This window comes from Dendropsophus ebraccatus, chromosome 13 (assembly GCF_027789765.1).
Source record: "Dendropsophus ebraccatus isolate aDenEbr1 chromosome 13, aDenEbr1.pat, whole genome shotgun sequence".
NCBI classification, from domain to species: Eukaryota; Metazoa; Chordata; class Amphibia; order Anura; family Hylidae; genus Dendropsophus; species Dendropsophus ebraccatus.
Window position 1 is genome coordinate 32,637,191 of NC_091466.1, and position 26,929 is coordinate 32,664,119.

The 26,929-nt window shown below is 44.3% G+C and overlaps 1 pseudogene; it reads left to right on the forward strand.

Moving 5' to 3' along the window:
• On the forward strand, positions 1–26,929 carry LOC138770538 (gastrula zinc finger protein XlCGF26.1-like; annotated as a pseudogene).

Genomic DNA, 26,929 nt, shown 5'->3' on the forward strand with positions numbered 1-26,929 from the left:
ATGATCTGTGGGCCATCAGTGAGCCAGGAGCCTGAGAAACAGATGGAAGCGCGGCAGGTAAGCAGTTTTGTTCAAGGCTTTGATTTTTCTGCGAACTCGGTACGTGTGAATCAACTTTTATTTTTTATCAGATAATTTTTTTTTATTGAACTGCTCATTGCATGACAAACATCAGCACTGACAATATTCAATAGGATAGAAAATAATTACATAATACATGTACATTTTTTTTTACATATGGTACGAAAATATGCATCCGGATACATTAAGGGTGCATTCACACGTATAGGATCCGCAGCAGATTTGATGGCCCACATTAGATTCAAAGCAAAATTGCGCCAGGAAATCTGCTGCAGATCTGCTGCACATCCTGTGAGAACGCAACCTAATTAAAAGAAATTCGTCCTGCAATCAGTCCTCCAGTTTTTCTTTTTTTTCCTCATAAATGCTTGTATCGCAGTTTCGTACGTTTAAGTTAAAAGAAACATTAGGGAGAAAAAGCAGTAATAGTGTACAGAAATAGAACCCAATTCTATCAAAATTTCACTACATAACCAACGGCCCATTATGAGCCAAACAGTCTGCACTGCACACTTAGCATTATGTAACCATATGGTGTTATTATCCAGTCACAGTATGGCGGTATTGGTCAGGTCTGGTATGGCGGTGTTATCCAGTCACAGTATGGCGGTATTGGTCAGGTCTGGTATGGCGGTGTTATCCAGTCACAGTATGGCGGTATTGGTCAGGTCTGGTATGGCGGTGTTATCCAGTCACAGTATGGCGGTATTGCTCAGGTCTGGTATGGCGGTGTTATCCAGTCACAGTATTGCGGTATTGGTCAGGTCTGGTATGGCGGTGTTATCCAGTCACAGTAAGCCGGTATTGGTCAGGTCTGGTATGGCTGTATATGTTAAATGTGCATTGTCTGAAGCTTTTACCTACCAATCCTATGACGAGAATCACTATAGACAATATGCAGAACATTTAATGTGCCAACTTGTTTATATATCTTAAACATTTAAAAATCACGTAGAAAAAAAAAGATTTAGCCAATGTATGTGGCCGAAATAAGATCAGCAATCTCCTCTCCTGACATCCTCTGTGCTGCTGTGACCTCCCCTATACAGGGCCGTCTTAACTGCATTATGGGCCCCTGGGCAGAGGTGCGAATTGCCCCCCCCCCAACCGCCACCATCAAATCCCCCACATCTTTGCATATAGTGCCCCCCATATAGTGCCCCCCATAGTAGCCAATCCCCCCATAGTAGCCAATCCCCCCATATAGTGCCCCCCATAGTAGCCAATCCCCCCATATAGTGCCCCCCATAGTAGCCAGTGCCCCCCACAGTAGCCAGTGCCCCCATAGTAGCCAGTGCCCCCCATAGTAGCCAGTGCCCCCATAGTAGCCAGTACCCCCCATAGTAGCCAGTACCCCCATAGTAGCCAGTGCCCCCCATAGTAGCCAGTGCCCCTCATAGTAGCCAGTGCCCCCCATAGTAGCCAGTGTCCCCCATAGTAGCCAGTGCCCCCCATAGTAGCCAGTGCCCCCCATAGTAGCCAGTGCCCCCATACTAGCCAGTGCCCCCCATAGTACCAGTGCCCCCCATAGTAGTCAGTGCCCCCATAGTAGCCAGTGCCCCCCATAGTAGCCAGTGTCCCCCATAGTAGCCAGTGCCCCCCATAGTAGCCAGTGCCCCCATACTAGCCAGTGCCCCCCATAGTACCAGTGCCCCCCATAGTAGCCAGTGCCCACATAGTAGCCAGTGCCCCCCACAGTAGCCAGTGCCCCCCATAGTAGCCAGTGCCCCCATAGTAGCCAGTGCCCCCATAGTAGCCAGTGCCCCCAATAGTAGCCAGTGCTTCCCCCAAAAAACAAACGAGTTACTCACCTGTCCGGCGGCCCCAGCAGCTCCTCTCCCGACAGCGCGCACTTCCGACATCCTCCGGGCACAGGCAGCGGGGTACAGAGAGACTGCCTGTGCCGGAAGTGTCCGGCTGCATGACACATCCAGGACACAGGCAGCGTCTCTGTACCCCGCTGCCTGTGCCCGGAGGATGTCGGGAGTGCGCGCTGCCGGGAGAGGAGCTGCTGGGGCCGGCGGACAGGTGAGTTCCTGGACTGCCCGCCCCTTCTATCGCCGTTCAGCTGAGTCGATCAGAAGCCCAGGAAAGTGCTGCTCATTGCACTTTCCTGGGCTTCTGATCGGCTGTCAGCTGAGAAGCGATAGAAGGGGCGGGCTGGGCGGGCGGAGGGGGTGGCTCAGGGCCGCTCACTATGCATATGCATAGTGAGCGGCAATAGAGGGGGCGGGCGGGCCAGCTTCCTTGCGGTGCTCGGCACTGCTTGGGAGCCGTCTTCGCTTTATAGGACGCACTTAGTTTTATAAGTGCGTCTTATAAAGCTAAAAATACAGGTCCCAGAGGGCAGGGGCCCCCTAGGATGCAGGGGCCCCGGGCAGCCGCCTACCCTGCCCAATGGATAAGACGGCCCTGCCCCTATACTATCAGCACCGTCCTCTCCTGACATCCTCTGTGCTGCTGTGACCTCCCCTATAAGATCAGCACCCTCCTCTCCTGACATCCTCTGTGCTGCTGTGACCTCCCCTATAAGATCAGCAGCGTCCTCTCCTGACATCCTCTGTGCTGCTGTGACCCCCTATAAGATCAGCACTGTCCACTCCTGGCATCCCCTGTGCTGCCAGGACCCTGTGACTTCCCATATAAGATCAGCACCCTCCTCTCCTGACATCCTCTGTGCTGCTGTGACCTCCCCTATAAGATCAGCATCGTCCTCTCCTGACATCCTCTGTGCTGCTGTGACCCCCTATAAGATCAGCACCGTCCTCTCCTGACATCCCCTGTGCTGCCAGGACCCTGTGACTTCCCATATAAGATCAGCACCGTCCTCTCCTGACATCCTCTGTGCTGCCAGGACCCTGTGACTTCCCATATAAGATCAGCACCCTCCTCTCCTGACATCTTCTGTGCTGCTGTGACGCCTCTATAAGATCAGTAAACACACCCCTCTTACGGGTGGGTCAGGGGTTCCAATTAGAACAACGCAACACTTAACCCACAGGCCGAAGCCTGGGGTACAATACCCCTTTAAACAAAAATACCCCCCCTAAATAAAATATAGCTAACAAATCAACAACAAAAGTATTATGTGCCCGAAAGTGTCTGCTTTTTGTGCACAAAAAATAAGAGGTGGCCTGAATCCCCACATTATGACGTAAATTGCTATATAGGCTCTCCACATCCAGACTGGCAAGCACTGTATTTTCGTTCACAGTTAGATCCATTAATTTTGTAACCATATCTTTCGTGTCCTTAACATAGGATGGTAAGGAGGATACCAGAGGTGCCAAAATGTTGTCCACATATTTGCTCGCCCCCTGTGTCAAACAGTTGTTACCAGACACTATAGGTCTTTACATCACATATTTTACTTTGGACACGGTATTCAGAGGTCAGAGAGGCCAGTGCTGGCTTCAGAGGAGATAGCTGGTGATGTAGCTGTAAATTAACTCTTTGTTGTCCTGTTTTGGTTCCTCATCTCCCTCAACCCCTCCCCTCTCCGTAAGAGAACCATGAAGACAGGGGGGAGAGCTTCAAACTGCTTTCGCATGATAAAAATGTATTTTTCAGCTAATAAACCGAATTACAAAGTTTCTTAAAATCACCTGTACTATTGATTTCTGCAAAAAAAAATAAAAAAATTAAACAACAGTGACACTTTAAGCACTAAAGTCCGTATCCAGATTATCTATTTGCTGCCAAAGTGTTTTATATTATTCAGAGACTGCACAGTAAAGCTTTTCTATTTTTATCACTGAGACTCATCCTTCCATCTGCACCAGCACCTATACACATCCGCCACACACCTTGGGTCATTTTTCCCCTCTCTGTGGGTGGCAGTACCGATAGTCCGGGTGGGTCAATTGCCACTCAGGACTGCCGTGACAAGAGCCCAAGGAACCCATCACAGCCTGGCAGGTCACCAACCATTTTGGGGAAGTACAGCCAGCCACAACACTAAAGCAGGTACCAACATCGCACCTGTGTGCTGGACTATCACTGGCATCACACATACCATCCCTGGAAGAGCTGTACAACACAACCGACCAACCATCACAGAAGTGGCGTCACCAGTAACATCCCAGCACGTCACTGGTCGAGTACCACAATTACTTAGCAGCTCCACATTCCTGCCCATAGAGGTGAGTGTCAGCGTGACATCCTGTTTATGATGCCTAATAGGGTATATGGACGGGGTTAGGGGGGGGGGAGACAAACTCTTTAATTAATCTTAGGGCCCTATTCCACAGGAACGATAATCGGCCCCATTCGACCGATTATCGCTCGGTGAATTAGAGAGAACGATCAGCCGATGATCTTGTCATCGGCTGATCGTTCATTTAGGGCCCGACCTAAAATCATCGTTCCCCCACCGCGCATCACTACAGTGGAACAGCGGGGCACTGCGGGCGACCGACGATTTGAGAAGCAGCAGCAGCATACATTACCTGTCTGGTCATCTCCTCCGCTCTGTCTTCCTCCCCGGGTCCCGCGCTCTGGCTTCAGAATAGCCTGTCAGGTGACGGAGCGCTCAACCAATCACAGGCCGGGACCGCAGCGGCCTGTGATTGGCTGAGTGGCCTGTCAGCTGACAGGCCATTCTGAAGCTAGAGCGTGCGGGACCCGGGGAGGAAGACAGAGCGGAGGAGAAGACCTGACAGGTAATGTATGCTGCAAGGGCTGCAAGGACATCGGTAACGATGTCCCTGCAGCCCTCGCTCAATGATCATTGGGCCGTGGAATAGGCCCAGTAGACGAGCGGCGATCTAGCAGATTGGCGCTCATTTACATCGTTGATCGGGCCCTCCTCGGCCCGTGGAATAGGGCCCTTAGCGTCGTAAGTACTAGATTGGTTACATGTTAGGTGTGTGGCTTTTTGTACCCAGCATGTGTTTTTTATTAGAACTTATACACTTATACAGTGCCAGGTTCTGCAGTAATACTTAAAGATATTCCAAAAGCTGCCATCTTTTTGCCAAATCTTTGTAGAAACCACTGCCAGAATGGGATACTGAGGACAGCAGAAATCTGCAAATGATAAAAACATTCAAATATTATCTATCTATCTATCTATCTATCTATCTATCTATCTATCTCCTATCTATCTATCTATCTATCTATCTATCTATCTCCTATCTATCTATCTATCTATCTATCTCCTATCTATCTATATATCTCCTATCTATTTATATATCTCCTATCTATCTATCTATCTATCTATCTATCTATCTATCTATCTATCTAACTATCTATCTCCTATCTATCTATCTATCTATCTATCTATCTATCTATCTATCTCCTATCTATCTATCTATCTATCTATCTATCTATCTATCTATCTCCTATCTATCTATCTATCTCCTATCTATCTATCTATCTATCTATCTATCTATCTATCTATCTATTTCCTATCTATCTATCTATCTATCTATCTATCTATCTATCTATCTCCTATCTATCTATCTCCTATCTATCTATCTATCTAGCAAGGAATTCCCCACAGCACAGCTTAGAATTCAAACGTTGTGATTTATTTCATATCCAAAAACATCAGTAAACAGTGCAACACAGCAAGGTGAGTCTGATGCGACGTTTCTGCGGCCTCCGCCGCCTTTCTCAAGCTTGAGAAAGGCGGCGGAGGCCGCAGAAACGTCGCATCAGACTCACCTTGCTGTGTTGCACTGTTTACTGATGTTTTTGGATATGAAATAAATCACAACGTTTGAATTCTAAGCTGTGCTGTGGGGAATTCCTTGCTATATACAACGGGCTCCTGGTCAAAGCCGTCCCTGCTGGCACTCGGATCCACTACTGGTATAGTGCTACCTATATACTGTGATATCTATCTATCTATTTATCTCCTATCTATCTATCTATCTATCTATCTATCTATCTATCTATCTATCTATCTATCTATCTATCTCTCTATCTATCTATCTATCGCTCCATGTAATAGAGACAAGGATCAGTCGATGAAGCGATAATCGGCTGATCGTTGGCTTAGGTTAGGACCAAAAATCACTGGGTGCCAACCCCGCATCACTACATATAATAGCGGTCCACAGCTGACGGCTAACAATTGCCCAAACACCTGTTACCTTACCTCTCCCCGCTCACGGTCTTCTCTCCTTTGCTTCGCAGCTTTGCAGTCCCAGCAGCAGCGTCTGAGCGGCCTGTCAGCTAACAGTCCGCTCAGCCAATCAGAGGCCGCTCAGACACTGCTGTTGCTGGGGCCGGGAATCTGCACAGCACAGGAGAGAAGACCGGGCGCAGGGAGAGGTAAGTTATAAGGTGTTTGGGCAAGGACTGCAAGGACTGCAATGTCCATGCAGCCCTTACTGCCCAATTATTGGGCCGTGTAATAGGTCCAGTAAACTAAAATGATTGGGCCGTAGTCAGCGCGTGTAATAGGACCCTGACTATCTTCTCGTACAATGGATACATTAAAGCCAAAAAGAACTAACAGGGCAAAGCATGGTGCAGATACTGTATGTACATCAATGGAGGCTTAAAGGGATACTCCGACAAATTTGTTTTTTTTTTCAAATCAACTGGTGTCAGAGAGTGACAAAGATTCGTAAATTACTTTTCTTAAGAAAACTCAATCCATCCAGTACTTATCAGCGGCTGTATGTCCTGCAGGAAGTGGTGTATTATTTTCAGTATGACACAGTGCTCTCTGCTGCAACCTCTGTCCATGTTAGGAACTGTCCAGAGCAGCAGCAAATCCTCATAGAAAACCTCTCCTGCTCTGGACAGTTCCTGACATGAACAGAGGTGGCAGCAGAGAGCACTGTGTCACACTGGAAAGAATACACCACTTCCTGCAGGACATACAGCAGCTGATAAGTATTATCTATCTATGTCCTTTCTATCTATCTATCTATCTATCTATCTATCTACAGTATCTATCTACGTAGATAAACCAGCAGCACTCTGTTCTTTGTAGTTTTAAACACAAAAATGACTTTATTCCATACAAGTGCAACGTTTCAACCGCCTCTCGCTGTCTTTTTCAAGCATATAACATGTGACTAGTGATACAAATTTATACTCTCATTCACAGGTGTTCACAAAATTAGGGGGTGTGTTCAACCTACACGCGTGCCAAATACACATCTAGTGCAAATAAGTATATGTAGATCTCTGTTTCAAAATATAGTGTTAATAGTGCTGCAAGCATTATTCATATAAAAGTCCATATATATATATATATATATAGTGAAAAAATGAAAATACTAATAAAGATGAAAAATACGCCTTGAAAAATTATCAGCGGGCAGGTCAGTTGCAATAAATTCTACAAGTTGGTAGTTCATATTAGTGGATGTCAGGATCCATAACGCCGTGATCAGTAATACACCCATCGAGGATCTGCAGGTTCTCATTCACATTGTAGGCAATGCGGCATGAAGATATTATGGTCAGGTCGTATCCAGGGGAGTGCTGTAGCGGTCTTGTAGGAGGGCCACTTAATGGAGTAGCTGTGTCTCATGTCGGCTCGTCTTCCCAACCTACAGATGACGCCTCGGACTTCTCGGTGTGAATTAGTCCCAAGCCTGGGTCTCACTCCGAGCAGGAGCTAAACCGCATCGATCAGGTAAGTGATCACAGTTATTGCGCTCCTCTCGTCCTGGCGATGAGTCCATAGCGGTACTCTCGTGCCCTCTGGTTAGACATGCCTGGAGACTCACCTTGTGGTATCCTCCTCAGACATATGGATAAATATATAAGTAAAAACCTCCCATAACGACCCTCTAGTTATTCCTCGGGTGATCAACCGATCATGACATGGATCCCGGCGTCCTTTTGCACAAGATCTATAAATTAAGCAAAAACAGAACATTAGATACTAGTCTCATATAGTACATGTTGATGCAAACACAGGATATATTTGGCAGATCAATAGCAAGTCATCTCCTATACATACCACTAGTAACTTTATATTCAATATTAAGGCCATACGGCCCCAATGCTCCATGTTTGTGAATCCACTCTCTCTCCTTTTTAGGAGTGTGTGCCTATCACCTCCCCTCTTTGGCTGAACAACTTGATCGATTATCATGAATTTTAGATCCCTTTCGGTGTGCCCGACATTGGGGAAATGCTTAGGTACAGGTAAGTCCATTTTGCCCTTACGGATCGAATATCTGTGTTGGGTTAACCTAGTTTTAGGGTATAAACACACACACCGTATACGCATCGTATTTACTGCTGCGATACGCAGCAGATAAGATCTACATAACTGAACACAGCATCAAATCTGCACCATCAAATCTGCTGCAGATCTGCTGCGTATACGGTGTGTTTGTACCCTTAAGGTCATTGGTGGTTTCCCCAACGTAAATTGTTTTACAAGTGCACCATAATACATACACGATCCAACTCGAGTTACACGTTAGATACTGTCTTATGGGATACTCTCTTAGGGTCACGGGGTGAATGAATTTCTCGCCCTTACACATGTGTTTGCAGTTAACACAAGATAAACATGGGTCCGATCCTTTTTTACGTGGTACTAAATATCTTTCTGTGTCCTCCTTGGGCAATGCTACATCCGTCTTGACAATTCTGTCTCTTAAATTGCTGTTTCTGCGGTATGACAATAATGGCGGATTTTGAAATTCATGTATATTTTTGTAGCTATTCTTGACAATCTGCCAATGTTTTTGAATAATTTGACCTATTTGCGGGGATAGATGTGTGTAGGTTGTTATGAAGGGAATACGATTTAATTAATTTCTGGATTTTCTCTGTGTGAGTAATGTATGTCTGTCCAGTCTATTAACCCTTTCTTTGCTCTCTTCCACTAATCTCAGTGGATATCCCCTGTCTGGGAATTCCCTGGCCATTTTGTCAAGTGTTCTATCAATATCCATTTCTGGGTCTGTGATGCTCTTGGCTCTGATCATCCGACTATATGGGAGGGATCTGATCATTTGTCGGGGATGGCAGCTGTCACACCTGAGTGTATTGTTACAGTCCGTCTCTTTGTTATAGATGTTGCTGACCAGTCTATCCCCTATTAAGATCACTTCAACGTCCAGGTAATGTATACGATCATGTGAGTGGGTGGCTGTGAATTTAATTGTTTCATCCACGCTATTCAAATGCACTAAGAACTCATTGAACTGTGTGACCTGTCCACAGAAGGAACACGTCATGGATGGAACGCCACCACCCCAGGACATGTTGGAAGTGGTGGGTTCCATAGATGACGCGCTCCTCCAACTCAGCAACCACTATATTTGCGTAGGTGGGTGCCACATTGGCACCCATCGCCAGGCCTCTCTGTTGCATGTACAATTGGCCATCAAAAACAAAGTAATTGTTACTGAGGACTAAATTCAGCAATTGTAGTAAAAATTCCTTCTCCTGCGGGAGCATCTGAAGTTTAGGTAAAACATTCATCATGGCTGACATCCCCCTGCTGATTTCAATAGATGTATATAAGCTACAAATGTCTAAAGTGACAAGTAAAGTGCCTGATGGAATGGACAGTGATTTGATGATGTTCAGGAAATGTGTTGAGTCTCTTAAGAAGGATCTGGCCCCTGGGGCTAATGGTTGAAAGACTTTATCCAAAAATATGGATACATGATTTACCACAGAATCTCTTTCCGATACTATCGGTCTCCCAGGTTTTTTTTTGAGATTCTTGTGAATCTTAGGAAAGAAGTATAGTATAGGTGTAATCGGGTGCTCCACTATTAGAAAGTCTTTCAAGTCACCATGTATTATGTTGCTGTCATGTGCCTCTTTAAGCAAAGCTGTTAGTTTTCTAGCAATAGCAAATTTTGGATCATTTTGCAATTGTATATACACCTCATTGTATATACACCCCCAAGGGCCCCCAACCGCAGTTACAGTAGGGCAGGAGAGCACAGACAGCGTCCTGCAGGCTCTGGCAGTGATCCCTGGCTACAGCTAATGGCTGCTATCAGGGGTCACACAGAGGCTGCAGGACGCTGGGCTCCGGTGTGTGCTCCATGTGTGGCTCACCCTCCCCCCAGCTCCTCTTACTGCACATGACCCCCTCCTGCTGCTGCTGCCATGGCCAAGGACCAGGCCCGGACTGGCAATCTGGCATTCCGGGCAAATGCCAGCTGGGCTGCCCAGATTGCCAGTCCGGGGGGGCGCCCGGCCTGCAAAAAATGTTGTGCCAAGTTTACATAGCAGCGCCACGGCCGCGCTACTGAGGACCGCCGACAAACTCAGAGTGTCACCAGCTGCAGCGCAGCTCCTCTCCCGGCAGCCTTCTCCTCTACCATCTTCCTCTCCAGGCGTCCTCCTCGGTCTCTCTCTCCGCTGTCATCTTCCGGCAGGCTGTCCTTCCCTGGAGGTCCCGACTCCCGGCAGCCTCTATCGTTTATCTATCAAGCGCAGGCAGATAAGTACAGACACTCTGTCCTTCCCCGGAGGTCCCGACAGCCTCTATCGTTTATCTGTGCAACACACACATAGATGAATGATAGAGGCTGCCAGGACCTCCGGGGAAGGACAGAGTGTCTGTACTTATCTGCCTGCGCCGGATAGATAAACGATAGAGGCTGCCGGGAGTCGGGACCTCCAGGGAAGGACAGCCTGCCGGAAGATGACAGCGGAGAGAGACCGAGGAGGACGCGCGGTGAGGAAGATGGCAGAGGAGAAGGCTGCCAGGAGAGGAGCTGCTGGGGATTGGGTTACAGGTGAGTTACTGTTTTGTTATTTTTCCGGTGGGGGCACTGCGCTGCATACTGTGGGGGTGGGGCGGCAATGATGGATAGTATATGGGGCACTATTTGGGGGGGGATTGGCTACTATATGGGGCACTATTGGGGGGGGATTGGCTACTATATGGGGCACTATTGGGGGGGATTGGCTACTATATGGGGCACTATTGGGGGGGATTGGCTACTATATGGGGCACTATTGGGGGGGATTGGCTACTATATGGGGCACTATTGGGGGGGATTGGCTACTATATGGGGCACTAATACTATGGGGGGATGGCTATATGGACACTGATACTTTTGGGGTGGATTGGCCACTATATGGATGCACTATGCAATAATACTATTGGGTGATAGACTACTATAGGGGGACTATTGGGGGGGGATTGGCCACTATATGGTGCAATAATACTATTGGGGCATTGGCTATAACGTAGGCCACTATATGGGGCAATAATACTATTGGGGGGATTGGATACTATATGGGAAATTATTGGGGGATTGGAAACTATATGGGGTAATATTGGGGGGATTGGATACTATATTAGGGCTGGGCGATATTGGCCTAAATCAATATCGCGGTTTATCATTCATGTAGCCGCGGTAACGATAAATTGAACAATAATTATGACACGCCCCTTTTAAAAGCCACACCCCTTTTGAAAACCACATTTTTCGATGGTGATACAAACGTGGATTTATTCCATATAACAATGTGCAGCAAACTTCAAAAGTAATATACAACGTTTTGGCATCTCCTACGCCATTTTCAAGTGCCACTTGAAAATGGCGTAGGAGACACCAAAACGTTGTATATTACTTGTGAAGTTTGCTGCACATTGTTATATGGAATAAATCCACGTTTGTATCACCATCAGTGCTGCAGAGTATTTTTTACTAGCTGACTTGATCCAAGATCTGGGATTCGACTGCTGGCAGCCACAGTTCATTTAGTGTGTGGCCTATATGGTTTGCTTTATTTATCTATCTATCTATCTATCTATCTATCTATCTATCTATCTACAGATGGGAGATAGATAGATAGATAGATAGATAGATAGATAGATAGATAGATAAAAAACAAAATATTGCTGTAGCACTCCAATAAGGTGAAAAAATATAAGGAGGTTTATTCAATCCATGAACAGGGTATGCGACGTTTGTAAGACAGAAACGTTGCATACCCTGTTCATGGATTGAATAAACCTCCTTATATTTTTTCACCTTATTGGAGTGCTACAGCAATATTTTGTTTTTTATATATTGTATCCGGGTGATCTCCGGAGTGCAGTTGGCACCCACTGACTTATACGAGTGCCGCGTGATCGTTGTAAACTTAGATAGATAGATAGATAGATAGATAGATAGATAGATAGATAAGATAGATAGATAGGAGATAGATAGGAGATAGATAGATAGATAGATAGATAGATAGATGGGAGATAGATAGGAGATAGATAGGAGATAGATAGGAGATAGATAGGAGATAGATAGGAGATAGATAGGAGATAGATAGATAGGAGATAGATAGATAGATAGATAGATAGATAGATAGATAGATAGATAGATAGATAGATAGGAGATAGATAGGAGATAGATAGATAGATAGGAGATAGATAGGAGATAAATAGATACTGTAGATAGATAGGAGATAGATAGATAGATAGATAGATAGATACTGTAGATAGATAGATAGATAGAAGATAGATAGGAGATAGATAGGAGATAGATAGGAGATAGATAGGAGATAAATAGATACTGTAGATAGATAGGAGATAGATAGATAGATAGATAGATAGATAGATAGATAGATAGGAGATAGATAGATAGATAGATAGATAGATAGATACTGTAGATAGATAGATAGATAGATAGATAGATAGATAGATAGATAGATAGGAGATAAATAGATACTGTAGATAGATAGGAGATAGATAGATAGATAGATAGATAGATAGATAGATAGATAGATAGGAGATAGATAGATAGATAGATAGATAGGAGATAGATAGGAGATAGATAGGAGATAGATAGATAGATAGATAGATAGATAGATAGATAGATAGATAGATAGATAGATAGATAGGAGATAGATAGATAGATAGATAGATAGATAGATAGATAGATAGATAGATAGGAGATAGATAGGAGATAGATAGGAGATAGATAGATAGATAGATAGATAGATAGATAGATAGATAGATAGATAGGAGATAGATAGATAGGAGATAGATAGATAGATAGATAGATAGATAGATAGAAGATAGATAGATAGATAGATAGATAGATAGATAGATAGATAGGAGATAGATAGATAGATAGGAGATAGATAGATAGATAGATAGATAGATAGATAGGAGATAGATAGATAGATAGATAGATAGATAGATAGATAGATAGATAGATAGATAGGAGATAGATAGGAGATAGATAGGAGATAGATAGGAGATAGATAGGAGATAGATAGATACTGTAGATAGATAGGAGATAGATAGATAGATAGATAGATAGGAGATAGATAGGAGATAGATAGATAGATAGATAGATAGATAGATAGATAGATAGATAGATAGATAGGAGATAGATATATAGGAGATAGATAGATAGATAGATAGATAGATAGATAGATAGATAGATAGATAGGAGATAGATAGGAGATAGATAGGAGATAAATAGATACTGTAGATAGATAGGAGATAGATAGATAGATAGATACTGTAGATAGATAGGAGATAGATAGGAGATAGATAGGAGATAGATAGATACTGTAGATAGATAGGAGATAGATAGATACTGTAGATAGATAGGAGATAGATAGATAGATAGATAGATAGATAGATAGATAGATAGATAGATAGGAGATAGATAGATAGATAGATAGATAGATAGATAGATACTGTAGATAGATAGGAGATAGATAGATACTGTAGATAGATAGGAGATAGATAGATAGATAGATAGATAGATAGATAGATAGATAGATAGATAGATAGATAGGAGATAGATAGGAGATAGATAGATAGATAGATAGATAGATAGATAGATAGATAGATAGGAGATAGATAGATAGGAGATAGATAGATAGGAGATAGATAGATAGATAGATAGATAGATAGGAGATAGATAGATAGATAGATAATAGATAGGAGATAGATAGATAGATAGATAGATAGATAGATAGATACAAAAAAAAGTCTATTAGTGCAGCACTCCTTTTTATAAGTATAGTTCGGTGCCTTCCAGCGTGCACCCTTGCGACCACAGGTGCTAAAGTATACAAACAGAAAAAGCTGTGGCACTCGAAATTCAGTGAAAAAATAATAAGTGTTTTTTATTCGCCCAAAACCGCGGTTTTGGGCGAATAAAAAACACTTATTATTTTTTCACTGAATTTCGAGTGCCACAGCTTTTTCTATTTAGATAGATAGATAGATCTCTCTCTCTCTCTCTCTCTCTCTCTCTCTATCTATCTCCTATCTATCTATCTATCTATCTATCTATCTATCTCCTATTATCTCTCTCTCTCTCTCTGTCTCTCTCTCTCTCATCTACCCCCAGTCACTCTGTCACAAGCTGTTCTGCCGTGGCCCCCCTCTCCCTCACATACAGTTGGTGTCAGGTATGGGTCGGCACCTCCTTGCTCCACCAGCCACCGCTGTCTGTCTCTCCCGCACAGCCCCTGTCCCTCAGTGTTGGTGTAGCTCCGAGCACATATATCTGCTGGCAGTGTCGGGGGAAGAGGGTCACACATGACTGCTTCCAGGACTGAGAAAAGATAACGGGCGCCGGGGATTCCTGTGCGGGACAGAGTGTGGTGCCCTGTGTAGCGAGGAGGTGCCGACCCATACCTGACCCCCTGCAGCCACCGTATGTGCGGGAGAGGGGGGGTAGGGCTCACCGTGCAGCTTCCAGAGAAGCTAGGAGAAGTGAGCCGCCCGGCAGCAGCAACGCTGAGCACACAGCACGCCTGTGCGCAGCCTGTCAGTTCTCCAGCCTTTCTCTTCAGCCCCCGCAGCAGGATCTTCTATCCCTTGCCTTGCACCAGTATATGTGCGTCCTGGCTGGGATCGAAATAGTTTTACACAGGCCAGTCAGGGTAGGAGCAGGGACACGTGGGAGATTAACTGAGGGGAGCAGTAGATGCGGCTGCCGGGTGAGGGGAGGAAAAATACCGCAGATACCGTCCTGGCAGAGTTGAGGTCGGTTAACCGACACCAGTGACGGTATCGGTATTTTTACGGTATATCGCCCAGCCCTATACTATATGGGAAATTATTGGGGGATTGGATACTATATGGGGTACTATTGGGGGGATTGGATACTATATGGGAAATTATTGGGGGATTGGATACTATATGGGGTACTATTGGGTGGATTGGATACTATATGGGAAATTATTGGGGGATTGGCTACAACGTAGGCCACTATTGGGGGGTTTGGCTACTATATGGGACACTATCGGGTGATTGGATATTATACGGGGCACTATGTGAGGGATTGGATACTAAACGGGGCACTATGTGAGGGATTGGATACTATACGGGGCACTATGAGGTATTAGATACTATATGAGACACTAGTGGGGGAATGGCTACTATGGGGGGCACTATTGGAGGGAAAAACTTGTATATGAGGCATTACTGGGAGGAGTTAGCTACTATATTGGGTGCTAAGGAGGGGATTAAAAATCTTTATGGTGCGCCATTGGGGAGTTACTACTATTTTGGACACTTATAGGATTACCTACAGCATGGGGGAAATAATGGGGTAACTACTGTACGGGGGCATTATTGGATTACTACTGTGCAGGGGCACTATTATGGGGTAACTTCTGTATGGGGCAGTAATAAGGGGTACTGTTAAGGGAACTAATACTGAATGGGCTACCAAGGAGGGCATTATTAGCATTTGGGGCAATTCGGATGGGTAACTTGTATAGAGGTGGGTAGGTGGTGTTATGAAAGTGCAGAGCCTAAAATGTGTGTCTGACAGATTCTGTGGAGATGAGTGGTGACCAGAAGACGTCATCATGATGTCCTGGTCCAAGTGGGGAAGACAACAAAAGAGGAAGACTCCAGTCAGAGAAGACGTCCCTTGTGAGTCACTCAATGTACTGTAACTTTGCTGTACTGTTCTCAATGTATGGAGGTATAAATGGTCTACATAAAGGGTTTTATACACAGTATGATGGTATTAGTCATTATGTGGTGGTGATGTGTGGTCATGGCATGGCAGCATTATTTGCTCCCTGTATAGTGTTATTGGTAATATTACCTTTTGTTTTATTTAGTAAGACTATAATGGTAACATATAGTTATTATGTGGTGGTAATACCTGGTAATGGTGTGGTGTTATCATTTAACCTTCCTATACAGTTGGTCTGTGTGTACTGGATATGGTCAGTATGATGGTACCATGTGTGGGATTATACTTGTTCATTGTATACTCCCCCCATCCTTTATGGTGCATCACCTTCTCAGTCCCTATAGTTTAGTTAGGAGGTGCACACTATAAATAATGGGAGTAGGGTGTTGGTGCACTAGAAAGAATTGGGGTTCAGGGGTGTTAAGCCGTGTGGTTATTGTGTGGGGACAGGAAGTCTGGGATCTGAATTTCTTTTGGTGTTTGGGATATGTTAACATGGTGGACTGCGCTTACATGGGTATGAATTTATTAAGGGGTCTGGGATATAAATTTATTCAGATGTCTGGGGTATGATTCTTTTTAGGGTGCTTGAGTCATAGTTTAGAGATGGGATGAGAGAAGATGAAAGTCCCTGGCTGATGGAGTCCCTCTCCGCTCTCCTGACATCTCTTATAGGAAATATCTGTGCTGCCCATGAGTCCTGGAGCATCATAAGTTAGATTAATAAAAGCATTGTTTTATCAAGTGGGTGAGTGCCGGGATATCTCTTCTAGTTGCTGCATCTTACACACAACTCTGTGTTGTGCTTTTCCTCTATAATTCCTCCCAGAAAGGTAAGATAACAGGCCTGGTCTATATGGAGACTTTTAGAGACACAATAATACAATATAACTACACACTATGTATGCCGGGCCTGAGTGACATCTGGGTGTTACCAATCCTCTGCTCACCAGGATGGGTCTCCAAGTCTGATAATGTGAGTGGTGATAGGACGGGGTCAGTGTTTAGGAACGAGGGGAACAGGAACAACAAGTCAGAAATTTATACATAGATTTTCAGGAGGAATAACAGGGGAACAGCACAATACAGAGGCAGGAAGGAAAGATGCCCCGGAATTATTTCAGTACTATAACTTTCTTGAGGTGCTGTGTTTCTTGAGGTGCTGTGTTTCTTGAAGAATGGGCTGAATAGTTTTCAGAGCAAAAATACCTTTACCTTTATTATTATGAATGACAACTGACAGGAGAGCATACAGATCCTCAGTTATTGTTCTATATGCTGCATCTGATCGCTGCTGTACTCTCTATAGTCTGCTGGGTGATATTACTCTTCAGCACCTGCGTACACCTGGTATCTGAAAAATTTGGTGTAATGGGTGCGGGGAGATTTATATGTGGGCTGGTGGGGTTCGTGTGCCAGGGCTGCTTTTCAGTGCCAGTCCGGCCCTGCCAAGGACCACTACACCCAGCATGCTGCTAGAGGGAGTAAGTATACTGTACATGTAGTGTGTAATGTGTATGAATGTTATGTGTATAAGGGTACAAACCCACTTGACGTATTTGCTGCGTGAATCAGTCTTAAAAATAAGCAGGCAAAACGCAGGTTGGCTTTATACGATTGTTCTGTGTTAAAATACGCAATTGCGTATTTTTGAAGCGTGAAGCTTGTTGTTAGCAAAGCATCAGTTGTTAACAACCTGTGCGAAAAACGCATGTAGCTTCATGCTTCAAAAATACGCAATTGCGTATTTTAACAACTTATGCTTTGCTAACAACAAGCTTCACACTTCAAAAATACGCAATTGCGTATTTTAACCCCTTAGGGACCAAGCCTGTTTGGGCCTTAATGACCAGGCTCATTTTTCAAAATCTGACCTGTCTCACTTTATGCGCTTATAGCTCAGTGATGCTTTAACGTATGCTAGCGATTCTGAGATTGTTTTTTCGTAACATATGGTACTTTATGTTAGTGGCAAAATTTGGTCACTGTCTTGTGTGTTTTTTGTGAAAAACATCAAAATATAATGAAAAATGTGAAAATTTTGCACTTTACGAACTTTGAAATTCTTTGCTTCTAAAAAAAAAAGGCACATGACAAAAATTAGTTAGTAAGTCACATTATCAATATGTCCTCTTTATTCTGGCTTCATTTCGTAAACATATTTCACTTTTTTAGGGTGTTACGGGGCTTAGAAATGTATCAGCAAATTATCAAATTTTCATGAAATTTCCAAAACTGATTTCTTTAGGGACCAGTTCTTTTTTTAAGTTGATTTAGGAGGCTTGTATACTGGAAACCCCCATAAGTGACCCCATTTTGGAAACTAGACACCTTAAAGAATTAATCTAGGGGTATAATGAGCATTTTAACCCTACAGGGGCTGGAGGAAAGTATTCACAATTAGGCCGGAAAAAAATGGAAAATAGAAATTTTCCAATAATATATTTGTTAAGATTAAAGTATCTCATTTTCATAATAAACATGAGAGAAAATGCACCCCAAATTTTGTAATGCAGGTTCTCCTGAGTAGAACGGTACCCCATATGTGGGCGTAAACCACTGTATGGGCACACAGCGGGGCTCAGAAGGAAGGGAGCACCTATTAGCATTTCCAGTTCAGATTTTGCTGAAGAAATTTCTGAGCGCCAGGTGCGTTTGCAGAGCCCCTGTAGTGTCAGCAGAATAGAACCCCCCCAAAAGTCACCCCATTTTGGAAAGTACACCCATCAAAGAATACATCTTGGGGTGTGGTGACCATTTTGACCCCACAGGTATTAGAGGAAAGTATTCAAAAGAAGACAGTAAAAATGAAAAAATAGAATTTTTCCAATAATATGTTTGTTTAGTTTGAAATTTCTCAATTTAACGAGGAACAGGGGAGAAAACTCACCCCAATATATGTAAGGCAGGTACTCCTGAGTAGAACGATACCCCATATGTGGGCATTAACCACTGTGTGGGCACACAGCGGGGCTCAGAAGGGAAGGAGCGCCAATTAGCATTTCCAGTTCAGATTTTGCTGAAGAAATTTCTGAGCGCCAGGTGCGTTTGCAGAGCCCCTGTAATGTCAGCAGAATAGAACCCCCCCAAAAGTCACCCCATTTTGGAAAGTACACCCATCAAAGAATACATCTTGGGGTATGGTGACCATTTTGACCCCACAGGTATTAGAGGAAAGTATTCAAAAGAAGACAGTAAAAATGAAAAAATAGAATTTTTCCAATAATATGTTTGTTTAGTTTGAAATTTCTCAATTTAACGAGGAACAGGGGAGAAAACTCACCCCAATATATGTAAGGCAGGTACTCCTGAGTAGAACGATACCCCATATGTGGGCATAAACCACTGTGTGGGCACACAGCGGGCCTCAGAAGGAAGGGAGCACCAATTAGCATTTCCAGTTCAGATTTTGCTGAAGAAATTTCTGAGCGCCAGGTGCGTTTGCAGAGCCCCTGTAGTGTCAGCAGAATATAACCCCCCCAAAAGTCACCCCATTTTGGAAAGTACACCCATCAAAGAATACATCTTGGGGTGTGGTGACCATTTTGACCCCACAGGTATTAGAGGAAAGTATTCAAAAGAAGACAGTAAAAATGAAAAAATAGAATTTTTCCAATAATATGTTTGTTTAGTTTGAAATTTCTCAATTTAACGAGGAACAGGGGAGAAAACTCACCCCAATATATGTAAGGCAGGTACTCCTGAGTAGAACGATACCCCATATGTGGGCATAAACCACTGTGTGGGCACACAGCGGGGCTCAGAAGGGAAGGAGCGCCAATTAGCATTTCCAGTTCAGATTTTGCTGAAGAAATTTCTGAGCGCCAGGTGCGTTTGCAGAGCCCCTGTAATGTCAGCAGAATAGAACCCCCCCAAAAGTCACCCCATTTTGGAAAGTACACCCATCAAAGAATACATCTTGGGGTGTGGTGACCATTTTGACCCCACAGGTATTAGAGGAAAGTATTCAAAAGAAGACAGTAAAAATGAAAAAATAGAATTTTTCCAATAACATGTTTGTTTAGTTTGAAATTTCTCAATTTCACGAGGAACAGGGGAGAAAACTCACCCCAATATATGTAAGGCAGGTACTCCTGAGTAGAACAGTACCCCATATGTGGGCATAAACCACTGTGTGGGCACACAGCAGGGCTCAGTAGGGAGGGAGCGCCAAGCATTTTCAGTGCATGATTTTCCTGAAGAAGTTTCTGAGCGCCAGGTGCGTTTGCAGTGCCCCTGTAATGTCTACAGAATAGAACCCTCCCCCCCAAAATCACCCCATTTTGGAAAGTACACCCCTCAAGGAATTTATCTTGGGGTGTGGTGACCATTTTGACCCCACAGGTATTGGAGGAAAGTATTCAAAACTAGACCGTAAAAATTAAAAAAATTGAATTTTTTCAATAACATGTTTGTTTAGTTTGAAATTTCTCAATTTCACTAGAAACAAGGGAGAAAAAGCACCCCAAAACTTGTAACGGAGGTTCTCCTGAGTACAATGGTACCCCATATGTGGGCATAAACCACTGTATGGGCACACAGCAGGGCTCAGAAGAGAAGGAGTGTCATTTTAGTTACAGGCAATATGTGGGTGTTTACTGGTTATCTGGGGTGGTAATAGACAATCTCAGGGTGTTTACTGGCTATCTGAGGTGGCAGCAGGCAATCTGGTGGGGTTATGGGCAATCTGGGGTGGTTACGAGCAGTCTGTGCCAATCTGGGGTGGTTACGGTCAATCTGGGGTGGTTACGGTCAATCTGGGGTGGTTACGGTCAATCTGGGGTGGTCACAGGCAATCTGGGGTGGTCACAGGCAATCTGGGGTGGTTACGGGCAATCTGGGGTGGTTACTGGCTGTATGGGGTGGTTATGGGCAATCTTGGGGTGTTTACTGGCTATCTAGGGGTGGTTACTGGCTATCTGGGGAGGTGACGGGCAATCTGGTGGTGTTCACTGACTATCTGGGGATGCAACTGGCAATCTGGGGTGGTGACAGAAAATCTGGGGTGGTGACGGGAAATCTGGGGTGGTTGCGAGCAATCTGTGGTGGTTACAGGCAATTTGGGGTAGTTACAGGCAGTCTGTGGCAATCTGGGGTGGTTACGGGCTGTCTGGAATGGTTATGGGCTATGGGGGGGGGATACGGGCAATCTGGGGAGATTACGGGCAATCTGTGGAGATTACGGGCATTCTGGGGTGGTGACAGGCAATCTGGGGTGGTTATGGGCTGTCTGGGATGGTTATGGGCTGTCTGGGATGGTTATGGGCTGTCTGGGATGGTTATGGGCTGTCTGGGGTGGATACGGGCAATCTGGGGTGGATACGGACAATCTGGGGAGGTTACAGGCAATTTAGGGTGGTTACGGGCAATCTGTGGTGGTTACGGGCAATCTGGGGTGGTTACGGGCAATCTGGGGTGGTTACGGGCAATCTGGGGTGGTTACGGGCAATCTGGGGTGGTTACGGGTAATCTGGGGTGGTTACGGGTAATCTGGGGTGGTGACGGGTAATCTGGGGTGGTTACAGGTAATCTGGGGTGGTTACAAGTAATCCAGGGTGGTTACGGGTAATCCAGGGCACTTGACTTTGGTGACAGGCGTAAAAAAGTGTCGGCACCATTTGGAACAAGCGATCAGTGGTATATAGTATAAACCGCTGATCACTTGTACTAGGACCACACCGGGTGGTCACCGATCATTGCCCCATGCTCTCCGCCACCTCCTGTGGTGGAAAGAATGAAGCTTTGATCATTTCTAGGAATCCATCACTGTGAACAGAGTCTGTTCACAGTGATGACGGCGGCCATCTTGTATCAGATGGCCGCCCAGGGAGGGGAGGGTCAGTGGCCAGGTCACTAGGGTTAATTCTGGGGATGGGGGGACATGTTTTCATCTCCTCTCACTGTGGATTCACGGTGAGAAGAGATGAAAGCGTTCAGCTGCGCTGGCAATGCCCGTTACCGGTAGCCGCCTTTATACTGATAATAACGGCGATCACCGGTGAGGGGACTGGCCGGGACTGACCCCACACTCTCCCCCAACCCCTCAGCGACCTCCGATAGCTGAGAGGAGGAGGCTGCGGGCATTACCGGCGCCGCTGCACTATTCTGCACCATCGCCATAAAGAGCTGATGGCAGAAGAATAGAGCCCATTAGTGATCGCCGTAAAAATCCGTATCGGCGGTCACTAATAACATAACACATGTATTCTCTGGGTCGCTACGGTTACGGCGATACCACATTTGTATAGTTTTTTTTTAACTATTACCGCTTTGGCGCAATAGAAACTATCTTCCTAGCCAAAACCCACAAAAACTGTCCCTGCATTGCAAGATCCATAGCGTTCTCATCTTTTGCGCGACAGAGCTGGTTTTGGGCTTATTTTTTGCGGGAAGATCTGTAGTTTCTATTGATACCAAGTTTTATATGTATATGACTTTTTGATCTCTTTTATGACGTATTTTCTAAAGTGGATTGATAAAATACAGCTATTCTAGTACTGTTTTTTTTATTTTTTTTTTACAGCGTGTGTCGTGCAATATAATTATTGATATAGTTTTATAGATTGGGTTGTTACGGACGTAACGATACCAAATATGTATAGGATTTGTGTTTTTGATCACTTTTATGTAATGTTTTATAGTGTATGGGGAATGTAATGCATCTTTATTATTGGGGGGGCTGGGGGGGGGCTGTGTTGTGTTTGGTGCACACTTTTTTTCACTTTTTTTTACTTTTACACTAGTGTACATTACTGTACACTAGTGTAAAATACTTTGATCACTGATACAATACATTGCAGTACCTGATGTACTGCAATGTATTGTATCATGCCTCATGCTGACAGGCAATAGCCGCGGCCACCCCTGTCAGCATCAGGCATCTCCATGGTGACCCCGGGGACCTTCATTAGGACCCCGGGATCACCATGGAGACATCGGGACCCCGGACGGCGCCGCGGGACATCGCGATCATGTAAGTGAACCACGGCGCCGTCCGGGATCCACCGGGACCCGTTAGATGCCGCTGTCATGGTTTGACAGCGGCATTTAACGGGTTAAACTGCCCGGAGCGGAGAATTCTCCGCTCCGGGCAGTTACAGGAGGGTGTCAGCGGTCACACTGACCGCTGATCCCCCGTCCTGCAGCCGCCGCCGGGCGGTAATTTATTCCGATGCGCCCGCCGTTAAAAGGCGTACGCATCGGAATAAAGCCCATTAGTGGCCGCCGTGAAAAGGCAGCATGGCGGTCACTAAGGGGTTAACACAGAACAATCGTATAAAGCCAACCTGCGTTTTGCCTGCTTATTTTTAAGACTGATTCACGCAGCAAATACGTCAAGTGGGTTTGTACCCTAATGCATGAATGTAGTGTGTGTTACATGTCATGTGTATAGGGTGTGGGCTGGATGGTTGAGGCCGGTGATTGGCTGCAGGTCCTATGTATAGTGTAACTGAGGCCGGTGATTGGCTGCAGCTCCTATGTATAGTGTAACTGAGGCCGGTGATTGGCTGCAGCTCCTATGTATAGTGTAACTGAGGCCGGTGATTGGCTGCAGCTCCTATGTATAGTGTAACTGAGGCCGGTGATTGGCTGCAACTCCTATGTATAGTGTAACTGAGGCCGGTGATTGGCTGCAGCTCCTATGTATAGTGTAACTGAGGCCGGTGATTGGCTGCAGCTCCTATGTATAGTGTAACTGAGGCCGGTGATTGGCTGCAGCTCCTATGTATAGTGTAACTGAGGCCGGTGATTGGCTGCAGCTCCTATGTATAGTGTAACTGAGGCCGAAGATTGGCTGCAGCTCCTATGTATAGTGTAACTGAGGCCGGTGATTGACTGCAGCTCCTATGTATAGTGTAACTGAGGCCGGTGATTGGCTGCAGCTCCTATGTATAGTGTAACTGAGGCCGGTGATTGGCTGCAGCTCCTATGTATAGTGTAACTGAGGCCGGTGATTGGCTGCAGCTCCTATGTATAGTGTAACTGAGGCCGGTGATTGGCTGCAGCTCCTATGTATAGTGTAACTGAGGCCGGTGATTGGCTGCAGCTCCTATGTATAGTGTATTATAATGTCACTAAGGTGATACGGTGTATTTTATTGAGGAAAAAATAAAGTGGTATTCAGTCCTTAAAGTGACTGTACCACCAGGCCCAGGCTGAAGCACTGGAGACGGGCCAATCCACCCTTAGTGGGAGGAAACCCCCGCCCCTCTATGATAGGGTTCCATTGATTCTAATGGAGTCACGTCATGGAGGGGCTGGGGTTTCCTCCCACTAAGGGTGGGTCGGCCCGCCTCCAGTGCTTCAGCCTGGGCCTGGTGGTACAGTCACTTTAAGTGGTGGTCACTGTATGGCGGTAATATTGGTCTGTATATAGTGTATATAGAGTCATTATGCGGTGGTCACTCTTTGGCAGTAATATTGGTCTGTATATAGTGTATATAGAGTCATTATGCGGTGGTCACTCTTTGGCAGTAATATTGGTCTGTATATAGTGTGTATATACAGTCATTACTGCCATAGATTGACTGCCACATAATGACTATATATACACACTATATACAGACCAATATTACTGCCATACAGTGACTGCCGCATAATATTGATCTGTATATGGTGTATTTAGAGTCATTATGTGGTGGTTACTCTATGGCAGTAATATTGGTCTGTATATAGAGCAAAAAATTCACACAGGAGAAAAGCCATTTTCATGTTCAGAATGAGGGAAATGTTTTACAAAGAAATACAGTCTTACTCAACATCAAATAATTCGCACAAAGGATAAGCCATTTTCATGTTCAGAATGTGGGAAATGTTTTACAAAGAAATCCAGTCTTACTAAACATCAAAAAATTCTCACAGGGGAGAAGCGATTTTCATATTCAGAATGTGGGAAATGTTTTACAAAGAAATACAGTCTTACTCAACATCAAATAATTCGCACAAAGGATAAGCCCTTTTCATATTCAGAATGTGGGAAATGTTGTACAAAGAAATCTAGCCTTACTAAACATTAATTCACACAGGGGAGAAGCCATTTTCATGTTCAAAATGTGGGAAATGTTTTACAAAGAAATCCAGCCTTACTAAACATTCAATAATTAACACAGGGGAAAAGCCATTTTCATGTTCAGAATGTGGGAAATGTTTTACACAGAAATCCAGCCTTCCTAAACATCAAAAAATTCACACAACGGATAAGCCTTTTTCATGTTCAGAATGTGGGAAATTTTTTTTACAAAGAAATCCAGCCTTACTAAACGTTAAATAATTCACAAAGGGGAGAAGCCATTTTCATGTTCAGAATGTGGGAAATGTTTTACACAGAAATCCAGCCTTACTAAACATCAAAAAATTCACACAACGGATAAGCCTTTTTCATGTTCAGAATGTGGGAAATTTTTTACAAAGAACTACAGTCTTACTCAACATCAAAAAATTCACACAGGAGACAGGCCATTTTTATGTTCAGAGTATGGGAAATGATTTACAAAGAAATGCAGTCTTACTAACCATCAAATAATTCGCACAGAGGAGAAGCCATTTTCATGTTCAGAATGTGGGAAATGTTTTACAAAGTAATCCAGTCTTACTAAACATAAAAAAAAATTCACACAGGGGAGAAGCCGTTTTCATAATCAGGATGTGGGAAATGTTTTACAAAGAAATACAGTCTTACTAAACATCAAATAATTCACACAGGGGCGAAGCCATTTTAATGTTCAGAATGTGGGAAAAGTTTTTTTTACAGAAATCAGATTTTTAGTGACTCCGCCCACTGGACTCTTTACCACAGAATGGTCAGGGATTTCAATCAACAAGTTACACCGAATCTGTTCGCACAAAGATATACATCAATTCGCTCTGTTCTTCCTGCTCTATAATATGATGGCCATAGATTAAATAGGGAATAAGGAAACTGAGTCAGCTCACCATGTGCAGGGTAACGTAGTAGAGTCAATGGTTTCCCAATGTAGGACTGGAGCACGTGTAGAGGGCTGGGCTACACCACCAGCTGGGTAATCATGGAGAGAGGAAGTTCACAGCTCCAAATAAAGTCCAAAAGTTTATTGGGTGTCCATAAAATACATACAAAAGTTTTAAAATACACGCCCTTTTTATGGACACCCAATAAACTTTTGGACTTTATTTGGAGCTGTGAACTTCCTCTCTCCATAGATTAAATAGCATTGTCTTAGTGACTGCTCTCCTATTAAAGGGAAACTATCATGGCAGCTACAGAAGCCTTGACAAGGCTGCCAAGACAGCTGATTGACACCATATTCTTTCATTGCTTGGGGGTAAAGCATTTAGGGGGTTAAACGAACAGTGTTGGAGTGAGAGAGCGGGTGACAACTGCAGATATACCCACTCCATACTTCCTTAAAGAGCAATGCCAGCGAAAAACTTTCTTTCTAATCGACTGGTGTCAAAGTGCCAGAGATTTGTAATTTACTTCTATTAATTAATTTCAGGTCTTCTACTAGTAGCTCTATGTGCCGGGCTCTGCTGAAGAGAGAAGACATTGGGGTGAGTATCAATAGGGCTCCCTCTCTCCTCCCTAGTACGGCAACCAAATTCTGCAAGGGAGGGCAGCAATTATGGATACATTGCGATATCAATGTGCACCCTTACTCCATGGGATTAAGTGAGGATGGCATGCATCCTCACTTAACCCCTTGTGTGGAATACTGTCAGCAGCATCTGCCAAAATGCTGCATACTGTAATGTGCAGAACACCTCTCACAATGATGGGTGTTCTTCCCCGGGCCTTTTTTGTGTGTTTTATTTTTCAGATATCCGTATCCAGAGGACTGCATCAAATTCGGTAGACTATGGCTATGACCAGCATTTTTTTTTTTTAATAAAATGGTCAGCGAGGGGTGTGGGGGTGTTCTTTTTTGAATAATGGACATTTCTCTATTGTATTGTTCTATTTTTATTTCAGGCTTAGTAGTGGAAGCTGTCTGATAGACGACATCCATTTCTAA